Consider the following 16,224-nt stretch of genomic DNA (forward strand, 5'->3'; position numbering starts at 1 on the left):
CTTTGTGTGTTTTGTGCATTTTGTTGTTTTGCTGTTTATTTATTTTATTATTCAGTATATTTTGAGTGTTTTTGTTGTCGTGTTTGGTTGTTTCTATTATTTTTTTGTGTATTTTGTTGTGATCTGGTGTATTTTTCTCTCTTATTGTGTGTGTGTTTGGTGTCATTTTGTGTGTTTTGTTGTTTGTCAGTTCTTTTTATTATTCAGTATATTTTTCTGTTTTGTTTTGATATTATCATTTTTAACTAAAAAAAAAATATTAGAAAACCTAATATTTTTTTTACATTAGGTTTTCTCTCTCAAGTACCCCCTGTAGTGCCATCGCGTACCCCCATTTGAACCGCAGTTCCTGTTGAATATTAACCAGAAATATTCTGCCTCATTGCAATCCTCCTCCCACAACTTGAAGATTATGATGATGAATCCAGAGACTAACCTGCCATTTTTAAATGCTCTAAAAAAAATTGAATTGCCATTGAATACGTTCAAGGCGGTAAAAAAAAAGTGCTTTTTCTTTGAAAGAGAAAAAGAAAAACCCAGAAAATGTTTTTGTCTGAGTTGCTTCAACTTTCCATATTTTACCATCAGAAGGTGAAAATGACAGCAGAATTCCCACGTCACATCACAGCCACCTGGGAAATCAAGAAGAAAATAGAGGAAAGTGAGTATTTTATGAAGCATGGCAGCTCCTCTGTTTTCTGTCTTTAATCAATATTTTATGACGCTAATAATGACACATTTTGAAATTCACTGGGACTATTATTTATAATGGGCCAATTAGAATTCATCTTATCCTACAGTTGTCTGAAACATTTCTATAACACAATGTAGTGATTGACATTAGGAGAGGATTTATTTTTATTCTTTTACTTTGACTGATTCTCAGTGTATTATCTAAGCTCAGCAGATTAACACGTGACCTTTGAACTTTCCATATGATCCATTAGTAAACTGCTTACCAGGGGAAAAAAACACTTTTATACCATAAAAAGGTTATTGTCCAAACCAAGGGCCACAATATTAGAATATAACCTCAGCATTTAAAGAATAACGACCAACCTGAAGGTAAATACACAGAACAATAAAGTTAAGTTGTTTTTGTTGTCGTTTTGTTGAATTTTCTTGTTTTTTTGTTATTGTGGGTGGTTTTTCTTTTTTTCATTGTGTTTTTGTACTTTTTAAGTCATTGTATGCATTTTTTTTTATTTTGTGTTTTTTTTTTTTTTTTGTTTTGTATTATATTGGTCATTTTAAGTATTTTTGTTGTAATTTTGTGTTTTAAAATAATTTTTCTTCTCATTTTGTTTATTTTTCTGTCATTTGTTGTTGTCTTATGCGTTTAGGAGCAAATGTCTTTATTTTTGTTGTCCTTTTGTGAATTTATTTTTTATTTTGTAACTTTGTGTACTTTGTGTACTTTTGTCATTTTTGTTCTCATTTTGTTGAATTTTCTGTTTTGTGTATTTTTGCTGTCATTTTGTGTTAGTAATGTTTTGTTTGTTTTTGTATGTTCGGGTTAATTCTCAATATTTTTGTTATCATTTTGCATTTATGCGTCATTCTTGTTCTGATTTTGTTCATACTTCTGTGTATATTTGCTGTCGTCTTATGAGTTTTTACAGTAAATTTGTACATTTTTGTTGTCCTTTTCTGCCATTTTTTTGTATTAATTAATTTTGTGTATTTGTGCTGTTTTGTGTGTTTTTCTAGTCTATTTTGTTGTTTTTCCACATCTACATTGTTCTGTCCCTCTTTCTTTTCTTACCACTATCTAGGCTGTCTGAGGCAGTTTAGTTTAGTTTGAGGTTTACTTGACAGTTTTCCAATTGCACCAGTATTAGCTAGCGGCTAATTAGCATCTATAGTCCCTGAAAAGACAAACGCTGCGGAGCTCAGCTGACCTGACAGAAAAGGAAGCTCTCGACTCTCACTGACAGAAGGGGAAGTATCAGAAAATCTGAACGACTGGTGGAATATGAAAAAGAAGAATGTGCAGTGAATGGTGAGGAGCTATTGAAGTCACCTTGAACTTTAGAGTTTCTTCCTCTTTCTAAACAAAACGTGCAGCATCTGATCCTGAACGGATCCATATATACATTAAACATTTATTCTTCCATTGAAGCAAAGCCAGGAGAACAAAGCCTTTGAGGAGTGGATTCCACTCAACAATTTACCTCCTCTTATTTTTCGCTGACATGTTTGTTTCTGCCTCTGCTGTTATTTTCTTTCTTTATTCGATCTTGACAAGTTGTCAGGAAGTAACAACACAACACCACAAACCCAGACGGAGAACACAAAAGAAGTTTGTCAGTAGTTTTGAAGGACAAAAAAAACAAAAAAAAAACATGGAGGTTTATTTAGACTCTGAGAATTCAGTTTTTTTGAAAACATATTTGAATGAGAATGAATTTATCTTGAATAGTTTTCATCCAAATCTTCTCTGATTTACTAACAACATTAATGACCACTAGGGTATGAACCCTATTGGTTGTGGTGGTGATGTGATCTTTGACCTTTCCTGCAACGCCAGCATCAGGTCAAACTTTCAGTTTTGCGTATTTGTATCTCCTTTTTGTAACTTATTTGGGGTAATTCACTATACAGTTTCACTTTTACTGTGAAAGAGCTGTTCCAAAACCTAATTGACACAAAACATTTTCAAGAGAAAGAGAAAGCGTGCAAATTACAACACACACAGAGCACCACGAGGAATGATTAGGATAAAGAGTTTCCATGCAAACAAAATATGAAGAAAAAAATAAAAAATAGTCAACTATTATTATTTTTGAATGTTAAACATTGAATGGGGTCAAAATGACCCCAAGGATAATGAACCACTTGCTTTCAGGACTCTGAAACAAGCAGGACAGATGATCTCCAGGAACAGAGAGGCAGAATGTTGCTATACTTTATTTTAATGCACTTGTGGCAACTGTATTAACCATTGTGTGCTATTTTTATTACTATAATCATTTCATAGCTTTTTGTATGAAACCTGTGTAAATTAGGTCCAAATAAAAGTCTATAATTACAATAAAGAAAAAAACAATAACAAAAGTTGTTTAACTGGCTGCTACTTTGCTGCTGTCGGTTTCCAAGGTGACCACCAATCATTTTAACAGATCAAGACAACATCTCTTAAAAGCTTAGATGGTGGAGATAATGCTCTTCATCCAGTTCTGTATGTCCATGTCTTTACTAATGAACCATTGATCATAGCAGTGAGACTGATCTGAAGGGTAATAGATAAACTGTGAGGCTTGGTTTGGAGGAGGACTCAGGATTCAGATCATGGTGGTGGGCAATGGCTCTGAATTAAAAATGTTCTCAACACATTTCCACGCCATGGCAGAATGAATGGCCCCGTGCTTTAGATCTGTGACTCACTACTGGAGCCCTAACGTGCACTACTACAACCCACAGATGTTTAAACATCAGCAGATCATCCACTGTTTCACACGCACACTTTAATGCTTTGGAAAGATTGGTTTGGATGCTGAAGGCTACACTGAGACGTGTGTGTGTGTGTGTGTGTGTGTTGACGCTCTTTCACTTCCTTTCTGGCTCCTGTGCCATTGTGCTGTGCTTCTGCCATCTGTCCTCCATGTGAATTGAAGGCTCACTGCTTTGTGACTTGGCGTGCAGTGAATTCCTTGTTCTCTAAATCCTGTTCTGTTACCGAGGCCAATTGCTGCTGAAATGAGCCCCATCGAAATGAGCAGAAACACCCACACAGACCTCAATCTGAGCCTGGACACTAATTAGTGCACCCCCCCCCCCACCCAGCCATTGTTTGAGTCACTTTAGAAGCTATGGTTGTCATTGTTTAGCAGCTAGCTTGTATTAATATTATCAACAATCACAGTAGCATTAGCATTAGATAAGTTTATACTTCTTCCTACTCCTTCTCATTCGTGGAAATTAAGATGTGAAGATGCAAGACACTGTTTTGTTATTTATTGATGTTAATTAATTTTATTTTATTTCAAACTGTTTTTAAGTTGTCATTTACATGATTGAAATACATAAATAAAAATCGGCATCGACTCACTTCTCTGCGTTCGTCCTGGACAGACGTCGGGTAAAAGTTGACGTTATCGTTCGATAGTTCTTTGACAGAACAAACATTATGCACTGCAGGAAAAAACACAACATCCGAGCCACAAAAGAACCAAACAGAAACTAGAAAACAAGCTAAAAACAAAAAGCCCAAAAATCCAAGTTAAACTGAATAAGGAACCGTAACTGAACAACCAGGAGTTATGTCTGCTTCTTCCCTTGTGTGTTTGCTCCTGTTCTCCTTCTGGCTTTTGTCTTGCAGGTCCGTGGGATCCTCAGTGTGGAGTTACAGAGTCTCAACAACTCTGTCTCCACCCTTTCCTCTGCACACACCCAACACAGCATAACGTGGATGGCTGTTCATCATAGGAATGGGATCCACCTTGCCGCCATGATGAATTCATGTTGGGTGTGGGATACATATGTATGTGTATATACGTATATATGCATATGTGTGTATCCATAAAATGAAGAGTCCGTCCTTAAGACTGCTCTACTGTAAAGTGTCTTGAGATACCATTGGTTATGATTTGGCGCTATACAAATAAAGATTGATGATGATGGTTGAGTTGAAATCATTTCAACATAAAAATGAATTTAAATACCCACAGAAAGGCAAACATAAAGCTCGAAACTCAACATTGGTAACTTTTTATGACTCAATTCTAATGTGACTACACTTAAAATATTTAATGTAAGTTTATTATTTTAGTCACTTACCACAATAGTACACACTTTAGTAGATCTTATTAAACTCATTTTTAGGCCAGGCTACCAGACTCAAAACTTCACTCACTTTCTTTTTCTTCTCCTTCTTGTGTACACGAGTTAAAAACACTGCTCCTCTGTTTTCCGTGAAAAATCGGACTTAAATTTGGTAGCTATAATCTATGAATGTGTACGCATCAAAGCTCGGAGACCGAAAAAAATAAATGAAAGTTGACTTTTCATTTATTTGTGAGTCAAATATTGCGACAGTAGGTGGTACTGAATCATTGGCACATACCAATATTAGAATGGGGCCCATTACTCTGTATGTGCCAGGGGCCCCCGATTTTCAAATGACTACTCCTTCATTAATGCTCGTTAAATCGGGCTGTAATTGGAACCAACTGATTTCTCAGGAACGTGGTACGTGATATTCGGCGTGGAGATGTTCCACGGGCCTGGCCTTAGTTCATCCAAACTTGTTTAATTCAGCTTCAGTACCCACTGTATAGACAATTGTAGACTAGAGTAGAGTCGTGGAGCATTTTAGAATATTTTTAGAGAATATTATCAGGGATGCACCAAAACAAAAATTCTTTGCTGAATGTGCTTATTCCCACATTCAAGTAACAACACAGATCAGGTACAGTCGCAATGAAGTCCATATGATCTGAATAGATCTAGGTCAGGGGTCCCCAATCCTGGTCCTCAAGGGCCACTATCCAGCATGTTTTAGATGTTTCCCTCTTCCAACACACCTGATTGAAACGACCAGGATCGTTATCAGGCTTCTGCAGAGATGATGAGGGAAACATCTAAAACATGCTGGATAGTGGCCCTTGAGGACCAGGATTGGGGACCCCTGATCTAGGTGAAGCGTGCGCTGACTAATTCTGAAGCAGAATTTATGCTTCTGATGCGTAGTTTAGATTCTTTGGAGGCTCGGGTCAGGAGTCGAAGCAGAGCTCTACACGGAGCTACTGCATCGACGTGACACAGAAACATAAATCACACTGAGTGAACTTTTCATTTCTTTTTGCTTCGTCTCAACCTTTGCTTAGAACACAATTTATGTTTCAGATGCTCCACTCCATGTACGCATCAGGCCACCACACGCTGACCGCTGTGTTGTTGCGTCATTACAACATCCTGTTTCGGTGAAAAAAGGTGTTTTCGGTGCATCATTAGTTAGAATTAACCTTGCATACATGTTTTTGGACTGTTAGAGAAATAAACACAAATATGGGGAGAACATGCAAACGTCCCAGATCCACTAAACCTAAGGCCTTTTTTTTGTTTTTCTATGATGTAGACGTGCTCAGCTAAAACATCTGTCACGGTATATCCTTTTCCTTGGACACTCGCAGCACAACGTCATTATTAATGTTTGATGGCCTCAGGGAATGGAGTGGTTCTCTGTTCTCAAAGCTATTTCTGTGTCAAAGAAAATAACCTCATATCGTTATTCAGCCAAAATGTCAGGCATGTGACTGTGAAACGTTAGTTTACGTGTGTCGCTTCAGTTTACCTGCTCACTTAGAATGAAAAAAAAAAAATGACAGGTTTCTATTTTAAATATAGGAATATTCACAGTTAGGTTTAAATAATGTCAGTCTGTGGTTATAAATCACTTCCTCATCACTGACGGGTGGATTAATTACTTCCTGCTGGATGCAGTATAAGATCCTATTAAAGTTTATGGCACCTGCAGCCAGTTGTCATGTTCCACACAGTGTTTCCTGCTTTGTGTAATGACTGATACTCTGGCACTTCTGCAGCCAACTACTGTAATAAATGACATCACACCGCTCGCCCTCATTCCCTCCACATCCAATTTCCTCCCTACGTAACCCCAGGGTATCCGACCGCTATGCAATTAATTCCCCCGTCCAGCTAAAATTCATTCCCTCCCTTCATCTGTGGATTGACTCCAGTGTTAATATACGCATGTCGGCACATTGCATCAGGCGCTACGGCCATTATTGAGGAGGAAAAAATTGTGAATTACAGAAAGAAAAAAAAAAGAGAGGAAGTGAGGAGGAAATGAAAGGGGTCCAAAAAGACAGATGGCTAAGAGACACTCAAACATTCCATTTTGTGCAACATACTCTGCAATAAAAAACACACACTTATTCTGCGTTTAATTAGCTGAGAGAAGAAGAAGCAGTGAGTGTGAACCACCTGTGATAGCAATTCCAGTGAGATTATTTTTGTATTTCTTTTGCATAATACGTATGTTGGGGTTTCATTTATTCAGACAACCTTTTTTCAGGAAATTTACTTTGAGCTCATGACATGTTTCGACTGTCAACTGCCAGTCTTCTTCAGTGGCGTTTCCTTTGATGTTTCCTTTGATGTTTCCTTTGATGTTTCCTTGACTTCCGTGTAAAAATTCCAGCAAGATTGTTTTTGTCTTTTTTAATAATACTAGTGCCGTGTCCGTAGGACGTATGTCTCGCTATAGCAAAGTGGGAGGTTAAGTAGCTTTTTCATGGATGGTTTATGTGGGTTAGGGTTTAATTCCTCTTTAATTCATAATAAAAGTTAAATCCTCTTTAAACTGACCTTGTAAACACTCAATTCCTAATGCAAATGTATTCTGAAACACACACACACACACACACACACACACACACACACACACACACACACACACACACACACACACACACACACACACACACACAGAGGAGAGACTCAAGCTAGGAAATGGAAAGGGTGGGGAAGAGTTGATTATTACTTTAGCCATTTTTAAAGCCCTCACTCCTCTAGATTCTACACAACTTATCCTGAGTCACCATGACTACCTGTCAACATTGAGCTGTTCTACAAAGCTGCATTTAAGGCAATTTTATGAAATAATTCATGAAAGGTATCAATGTAGTCCAAACAAATCCAACGTTGCACATCTTGAACCAAGCAGCAGCCAAGTTGGAGGTCTCAGGTCAATCTGAGCCTGATTCACAGAGATATTGGAGGAACAGACACACACACACACACACACACACACACACACACACACACACAGATTCCTTGCTTTATATAGATAGATTTATGTTTAGGTTTTATTTATTCCGACAACTGTTCCTCAGGAAATTTACTTTGATCACCTAAAATGTTTTAACTGTCAACTGCCAGTCTTCATCAGAGGCATCTGCTAATCGCTTTGATGTTTCTTTTGATGTTTTCTTGACTTCCACATAATAATTCCAGCAATATTTTTCGTCTTTCTTTTGAATATTATGTTAAGTTTTAATGTATTCACACAACCTTTTTTCAGGAAATTTTCTTTGATCTCTTGACATGTTTCAACTGCCCGTCTTCGTCAGAGGCATCTGCTAATCGCTTTGATGTTTCTTTTGATGTTTTCTTGACTTCCACATAATAATTCCAGCAATATTTTTCGTCTTTCTTTTGAATATTATGTTAAGTTTTAATGTATTCACACAACCTTTTTTCAGGAAATTTACTTTGAGCTCTTGACATGTTTCAACTGCCCGTCTTCGTCAGAGGCGTCTGTTGATTGCTTTGATGTTTTCGTGCCGCGTAATAATTCCAGTAAGATTCCTTTTGTCTTCTTTTTGAAAAGATAATTAAATAACATATTAAAATAATATGAATAAATAAGTATTTAACATTATTACCTAGCTAGCTTAGTAGCTAACTAGCCGTATGTAATTGGTTTTTCACTTGTTAATCCTGTTTTAATTTGTTCGTCCAATGCATTTATTGACTTTTTGATACCTTTTTTGTTTATTAAGTGAGTTGAATAATTTTTTTTATTTTTTTTACACAGCTCTGTGAAGTGCAATAAAAAAATAAGACACCTTAAAAATCTTTGTCCAACACATTTTTTGTGACAATACTTTGGAGTCACCTAAAATGTGTTATAATATATATATATATATATATATATATATATATATATATATATATATATATATATATATATATATATATAATTTTTTTTTTTTTTTTTTTTTTTTTCTTTTCTTTTTTTATTCAAATAATTTCATACTGGACCAAAACCTTTGAGGAATTGTAAACAAAAAAAGAATCCCCAAAAGCAGGACATTTTAAACGGATTTTATTCATTTATTTTTTCAATTGTTAATTCTAACATCAAGGGCACATTAAAGTGGAGTCGCTTGTCCTGCACAAATGTAGTTTAAATCCAAACATAAATGTGATTAAATTGGGTTTAACATTAAAATCAGTTTTTCACATAAAACCAAAACTACATTTATCATTTGTAAAAAAAAAAATAAAAACCTGTACAGTTCTCATTCCAGCACCGGATGTCAATAATTGTGTGTAAATAATAGTTATTGTTATTTTTTCAATGAGTGCAACAACAAAAAGCAAAAAAAAAAAAATATGCTAACTCTGTTGCTCGACATGGTACGTGACTTTTATATAGTTTAGAAATGTAACCCAAAATGTATACAGCGTCCATCTTCCACTGAAGGTATTATGTATACATAAAGAACCCATTGCACCTCCCCTAGTGCTTTAAATCCAGCTCTACTGCAGTGTTATACAGAGGCCAGATCTCCTCAGTGTGATGTGTGAGAGCTGTTTGTGAAATGTTCCCATGCTCTCAGCCTTCACTCTCTGTCACTCTTTCAGCTCAAACTGTGTTTAATTCTATCCTGTCAGCAGCTGTGCAGAGGCTCAGTATACAGAGCTGATATCTAGAGCTGGAGACGTGGCTCTAATAATGATCCCACCATGACTGCTGCTGCTGCTGCAGGGTTCTGCTCTCATCAAAGCTAATTCAACCCCCACCCTCCATCATCCACGCCCCAACGGAAGATGGACCAGAGGCCCAGAGGAGGGCTGACAGCTGGGGCTGAACAGAGCTCACAATTTCACCAAATAAAGCTCTACAAACAAGGACTTCCTTCATGGAGAATTCATGATTTTGCTCCAGATGTGAAGGTTACTTGTGTAAAACTAACATTTTGACCTCCTTACTTCATGAACTTGACAATTTTGTGGGAAAAGACAGATATAAAAAACAGGCTAAACCAAACTACAGCACATCTGATTAGTGATCATGGTGAATCTGCTTATGTCACCATTTGATATAATACAGGGGTTCTCACTGGGAGGGAGTCGCCAGATGTCTACAAGAAACTAAAAATATTTTTTAAAACAATTTGAGCCCATTTTTGCTTTTTGTTGTTTTGTTTTTTTTAACCCTTTTTCTGCAACTACACCCAACGTGCCATATATTGACCTATTTTCATCACGTTTTCTTGCCATATTTTTGCTCCGTTTAATGCATTTTTGCTGCATTACTCCCATTTCTGCCACTTCTCCATCACATTTCAATGCCTTTTCTGCATTTTTTTTTCTATTTCCAAAACTTTTTCAGCCCATATAAACCTTTTCCACCACTGCTCCACTTAATGTCACATATGTTGACCCTCTATTGTCACTTTTTACCTCTTTTCACCATATTGTCTGCTTATTTTTTGTCAATTTAACCACATTCACCACTTGTCATGCCCATTATTTGCCAGTTTAAACTAATTGTTCCGACTTTCTAAATTACATTACCCCAACCTACCCCCCGACCCCCATTACGGCCACTTTTAAGCCGATATTGACACTCTGAACCCTTTTTATACCACTTTTTCTGTCCCTTTTTGTTCACTCTAATTTACAACTTTTAACCAGTTTCTTTCTGCTTTTTGTTCCCAGAAGAAATACCAAACATGGAGAAGCAGCGTTCAGTTTTTATGCTCCCCATCTGTGGAACAATCTCCCAGAAAACTGCAAGTCAGCTCAAACTCTCAGCTCTAAATCCACATTAAAGACATTTTTATTTAACACTACTTTTAATGAAACAGTCACTGTTTAATTTTTTTATCCTTTTTATTGATATTTTTTTACATGTTTGGATTTTACCTCATTTTTTAATGTTATTTTTATGGTGTGCTAGCGCTAGTGTAATGTTTGTTTTGTGTAAAGCACTTTAAATTGTCCTGTACATGAAAAATGCTGTACAAATAAACTTGACTTGACTTGATTTTTTAAATTTCATTTCACCACTTTTTGGTCACTTTTGGTCAACCCATTTTATTTCTGATTAAAACAAGGATTTCCTTCTTAAGATGACTATAATCATAGTAAACTTCCTGGATAACAGTGGATATTATTCAGATGAATAAATAAATGTGGTTATCACAGATCCATAGAACAATGGACCATCATTTCTCCCCTTTATTCCCCCTTATAGATGGCCCTGTCGCGGGCTGCAAAGGTTGAGAACCACTGGTGTAATGAACTGTGTTGGCAAAAGAAAAAGGTGGAGATCATGACATATTTTTTTCCGTTCCCACAAAATAAACCTTATAATATCCCTTTGTTTGCTCCTTCAGCACCACGGACAGCACCTCTGCAAAGAAGCTGACAGTCAACCATCTCATAAACAAAATGAAATAAAATGCACACCATACCATAATAATAACAACCACATTGTACGCATTTAAATATTTGCCTGCGCTTTGCTAAACAATGTAAATCAAGGCAATGATAATAAATCTGAACATTAACGTGAACTAAGTGATTCAAAGCTGCAGTTTGTGATATAATAGCACGTTTATTTCTTGTTTCTTGACATGTGGCTCCTCCACAATGATCTCCAGCCATCCCAGCTGTGTGATGGATAAGAATATTTTCTCCCATACTTCATGGATAATAAACAAATGTGCATATTAGCATCGCATTTACAATTCTTTCATGGTCCACCTTTTGAGCAGATGTTGAATTATTCAGCACGAGTGCTCCTGTGTGCTTTGTATAAACATCATTTTTTATCATTGTGCTTTATGCCTTTGAGGACAAATAAAACCTTCCTACACACGTTATTATAGATGCTGAAATGTTTTCCACTGACACGTACCCCCTGGTGCTGGTGCTTGGTGGTGGTCGTCGGTTCATGTTGGGTCTTTTTTTTTTAACGCCCGTGGCGCTGTGTGTTAATAGGAACCGTATACAGTATGAGCTGCTGTCTTCTCCACTCTGAGAAAATGCTCCATTGCTGCTGAATTCATTTAAAATACACCTGGGAGAATGAAGAGATCTGATCAAGCAGCACATGTCCTGTAGCTCTGCTATACAACCAGATTATCACATCACCACACGCCTCTATAGTCTGCCATCTGCAGGTGTGGAGGCGTATTTAAACTGCTCTGCATAGAAATGCTGAAGGCAATGAAATAATTGGTGACACTTTACTTGAGGTTTTATACGTAACGGCTGACATTACGCTGTCACTAGCATGAATAAGGTGTCATGAAGGCTGTCATTAAGTGCAAAATTCTGACATTTTAACATCATCAGCTGTTCTGCGGTACTTTGAGTCGTGACTGGAACTGTCCCTACTGTATGTGAAAGCAGATTTAGTCTTTTGGTGTTAGGACATTTGCCCCACGGACATTAGCTGACATTAGCAGACAGAAAAGTTGGTCAATTCAGTTGGTGATAGGGATAGTAAATATTACATTTTTCCTCCAATCAGAGTTTTAGTTATTAATGTGTTATGTTAGCTTTGAGAACTTAGTCAAATGCTAATCCCCTTTGTTTGTATGTTAGTGCAAGGTCATGCTATTCATATTAAGCTTTACGTCAAAATGAGTATGTAGTGCGTTCACATTAGATTGTATGAAAAGATTGAGTTTGCAAGAAATACCCGGATGTGTACAATATGGGGACATTTTTTAAATATACACCGTGGGCACACTAGTCATACTTAATCGTCCCATGATGCATTGCAAGAGGAATGTAGTATGGTCCTGGGACCGACTTCAAGCTAAAAATAAAACCTCCCCTTTTCATAATAAAAGCATTTCTTCTTGTGTTCCATTAGTTTTTTAATTTTTAAATAGGGCTCTTGTTTTGAAGTTAACCGCACATTTTGTCAGTCCAGAACACTCATCATCCTAATCATACTTATAGTATACAGTATATACTCTATAGTCTCTGCTCCATGTACTAATAAGATTTCATGCCCATGTTAAACTTCTTTCATTAAATGATTTCAATGTTTTTTTTAATGTTGTTTTTTGGCCCTTAAACATGGTTCTATGCCTAATAACTCTGTGTTTTATTGTTGTAAGTGCTTTCAACATCTGTCCTGATGTAATCCTGGTATAACATCAAAGCAAATGGACAAAAAAGTTAATGAAATCTTACAAATTTAGAGCATTTTATTGTCATTACTGCAATAACATAGTTATATATATATATATATATTGAGTTTGTAGTGTATAGTACGGAGTGTGACTTTTACAACACAGCCAAAGAGATTGCGAAGTTATTCTCTTGTTTCCATCCAGGTGTTCTTCGTCATGTATGAAATGAAAGTAGCAAAAAGCTACAGCACAATTTATATTTTAAGAATAAGAAAATCAATTTAGAACTGATCTACAATAAGACGAAATCATTTGAATGTGAAAAGGAAAAGACAATCATACTACTATAGAGCCTTTCATCTACTCAACTCAATCCTCTTTTGTTATGAATTGAATCAGATTTCCTGTAAAATGTCTTCTTTTTACCATTTCTTCTCAGAGATTAAAGTTAATATTTTATTGAGACTTCATGAGATGAATTTACTTATTAACTCTGTGGTTTCCTGGCTATTGGACCTCATCTCTCAGCTTCTTTCTGCTACAGCGTCCACAGTGTTCAAATGAATCAGATGAAAAAGTCATTAGTGTCCTCGCACTGAACTGAATATTTTATGATCCATCGACAGCGCTGATGCTCATATTCCTCTCTGGTGTTTTTACTGAGTATTAAATCCATTTGCACAATGACAGAATGGAATCCAGGCCCAGGAAATGAGCAGATACAGAATCCAGTGGCCTGAACAAATGCTGACAGTAAAAGGTGTGAGATACACTTCCATAAATATTGATATTATGAGACACTGACCCTGATAACCTCTGAAATACCATGTCTGTAGCTCACCTTGAGGTTCACACACTGTCATGTTGACATTTTCAATAATCTATACACACTGAATCCATGCACGTGTGTGGAAGTGACTCCTCGTCTGAAAATAGTCAAAAAGCGTTAATTTTACCTCAACTATTAAAGGAATAGAGCCCGAGCAGGTAATTCATCACTGTCAGTACCACGCCAACACCTTTACAGCAGTTTAAAAACAGCTGTAGGATGGAAGGTGAAAGATATTTTTAGATTTATTTATAATACAGTTGTGTGTGAAGGGTTTGTTATTTAAGCCTCATGTGTATTCACATCAGAAGATGGTTGTTAAGTATAGATGAACTATTTTATACTTTTATTTATTTATTTTTTATGGCACATATCATACATAAGGCAATTCAATGGACTTTACATGATTAAAATTAAATTAGCAGTAATGGTGTTTAAAAATCTCCCTTTAAGTTAAAGTAGTGTCTTTAACTTGGATTTAAAAAGGTTCCATGTGACGCTGACGTCACCTCTGCTGCAGTTTGTTCCACTTCTTTGCAGCATAACAACTAAAAGCATTTAATTTAGTTCCTGTATGGATGTACAACAGCTACTAATGAAGATCAATGAAGGCTTTATGGAATTACCAGGGTGTGTGATTGCGAATGAACCACTTAATGGTGAATATGAATGTTTTGGTTGGACAGGCAGACGACTTTGTTCACTCCATGGAGCTGGAATTTACTTTTCACCTGACATACAATGAAGCATTACTGCACAATTTAGCCTCAATACAGAGCAAGACCTAAAATACCTGTTTTGTTTGTGCTAAACTAAGCTAACAGCTTCATTTTTCACCATTAAAAGTAATAAAACAGCTAAACTACATTCATCAAAATCAATCATTCAGTTTTTTTGTTTTTTTTGCAGAAAACAATTAAATAACATTTCAAGCTATCTGGTTTTATTAGTAGCTAGGTAGATGAATCAGCATCATTTTGGCTAGCTTTTGTCATTTCTGTATATTCAGGTTTTATTACCTTGATTTCAAAACAAATGTCTTTAATATAAGGTTGCTTATGACAAACATTTTAACAGCCGTGGTGTCTCCAACCATCACCTGGTAATACAGTAGCTAAGATGCCAAAGTCGAACCCAATGGTTATATATTGAGTTAAATACAAACCACAGTTTTCTAAGACGTCTCTTTCATAACTGATATTTCCACAGACATGCCCTCTATGGCTGGATTGAATTACTGGTGTGATTCGACCATTATGGGTTCACTTTACACTCCTGAAACTCACTCTGTCAAGACGTCCTCAGAGAGAGAAAAGAGCCGATAGCCTGCGTGGCTAAAAATAACAAAGATGTTAAGTGAAACTTCTCTGTCTAAGTGCTTCAGTGTACGATGATGACATCATACTGGACTCCGTAAAGTAGAGCAGGTATTCCTCTGGAGGTGCAGACCCAGACTGATGGATGTGGAGAAATGTTCATTTAATGCTATTATGTCGACATGAATCACTGTCTTCCTTACTCTGTGCTAATGCTAACAGACACGTTTATCCTATAATGCCAATAAGAGGCGACTAACGCTTATACAAGATGTTCCATCGGGTGATTGTTAGAGTAACTCAACCCCAAACCCACTTTTTTCTGCTGAATATGTATTTATTTGGGTGTGAAGTAGTGCTGTTGATTGATCCTAGTCCAACTTTTAACCTTCCAGTGAAAATATTTTAATTTTACGTATTTAGTTGTAAAAGCTATTGGCTGAGACAGATTCTTTGGGTTCTCGCGTGTCACCCACTTTCACTGTTGGCTCCGCCCCTCCTATGGAAGCTGAGAGGAGGGATGAGTGTTTCCTTCAATAATGCACAGGAAGCAGCTCTGTGCTCAACTTGGATGTTTGTGCTTCTGTAAAGAGCAGATTCAGCACTAATCAGAGGGTTCATCAAGCTATGTGTGTATTTACAGACACATCATGTGTGTATTCCCTTCTGTCTTTGCGTGTGCGTGAACGTGTGTGTAGTTATTGTTACGTCTGTGTATACTACTCTTGCGTCTGTATAGTTGTGTGTGTGTGGATACACAGATCACATGTCAATATATATGAGTTAGCAGTTATGCCCATAATCAAGGCAGTTTTTGAATTTCCACCCCTAGTGGCAGGTCAGCAGATAGCAGGGGTTTAGTTACTCTTTATGCTATAACTCGTTTATTCCATGATATATACTGTATATATATCCATCCATCTTCATACCCGCTTATTCCCGTTTAACAGGGTCTGCCGGTGCCAATCTCCGGCTCTCATAGGGCGCTTGGTGGGGGTACACCCTGGACAGAGCGCCAGTCCATCACAGGGCAACACAGACACAGACAACCATTCACTCTCTCATTCACTCCTATGGGCCATTTAGAGACTCCAATCAACCTTACAGTCATGTTTTTGGATTGTGGGAGGAAGCCGGAGTACCCGGAGGAAACCCACGCAGCACGGGG

The sequence above is a fragment of the Gouania willdenowi genome, chromosome 12, assembly GCF_900634775.1.
Source record: "Gouania willdenowi chromosome 12, fGouWil2.1, whole genome shotgun sequence".
Taxonomy (NCBI): domain Eukaryota; kingdom Metazoa; phylum Chordata; class Actinopteri; order Blenniiformes; family Gobiesocidae; genus Gouania; species Gouania willdenowi.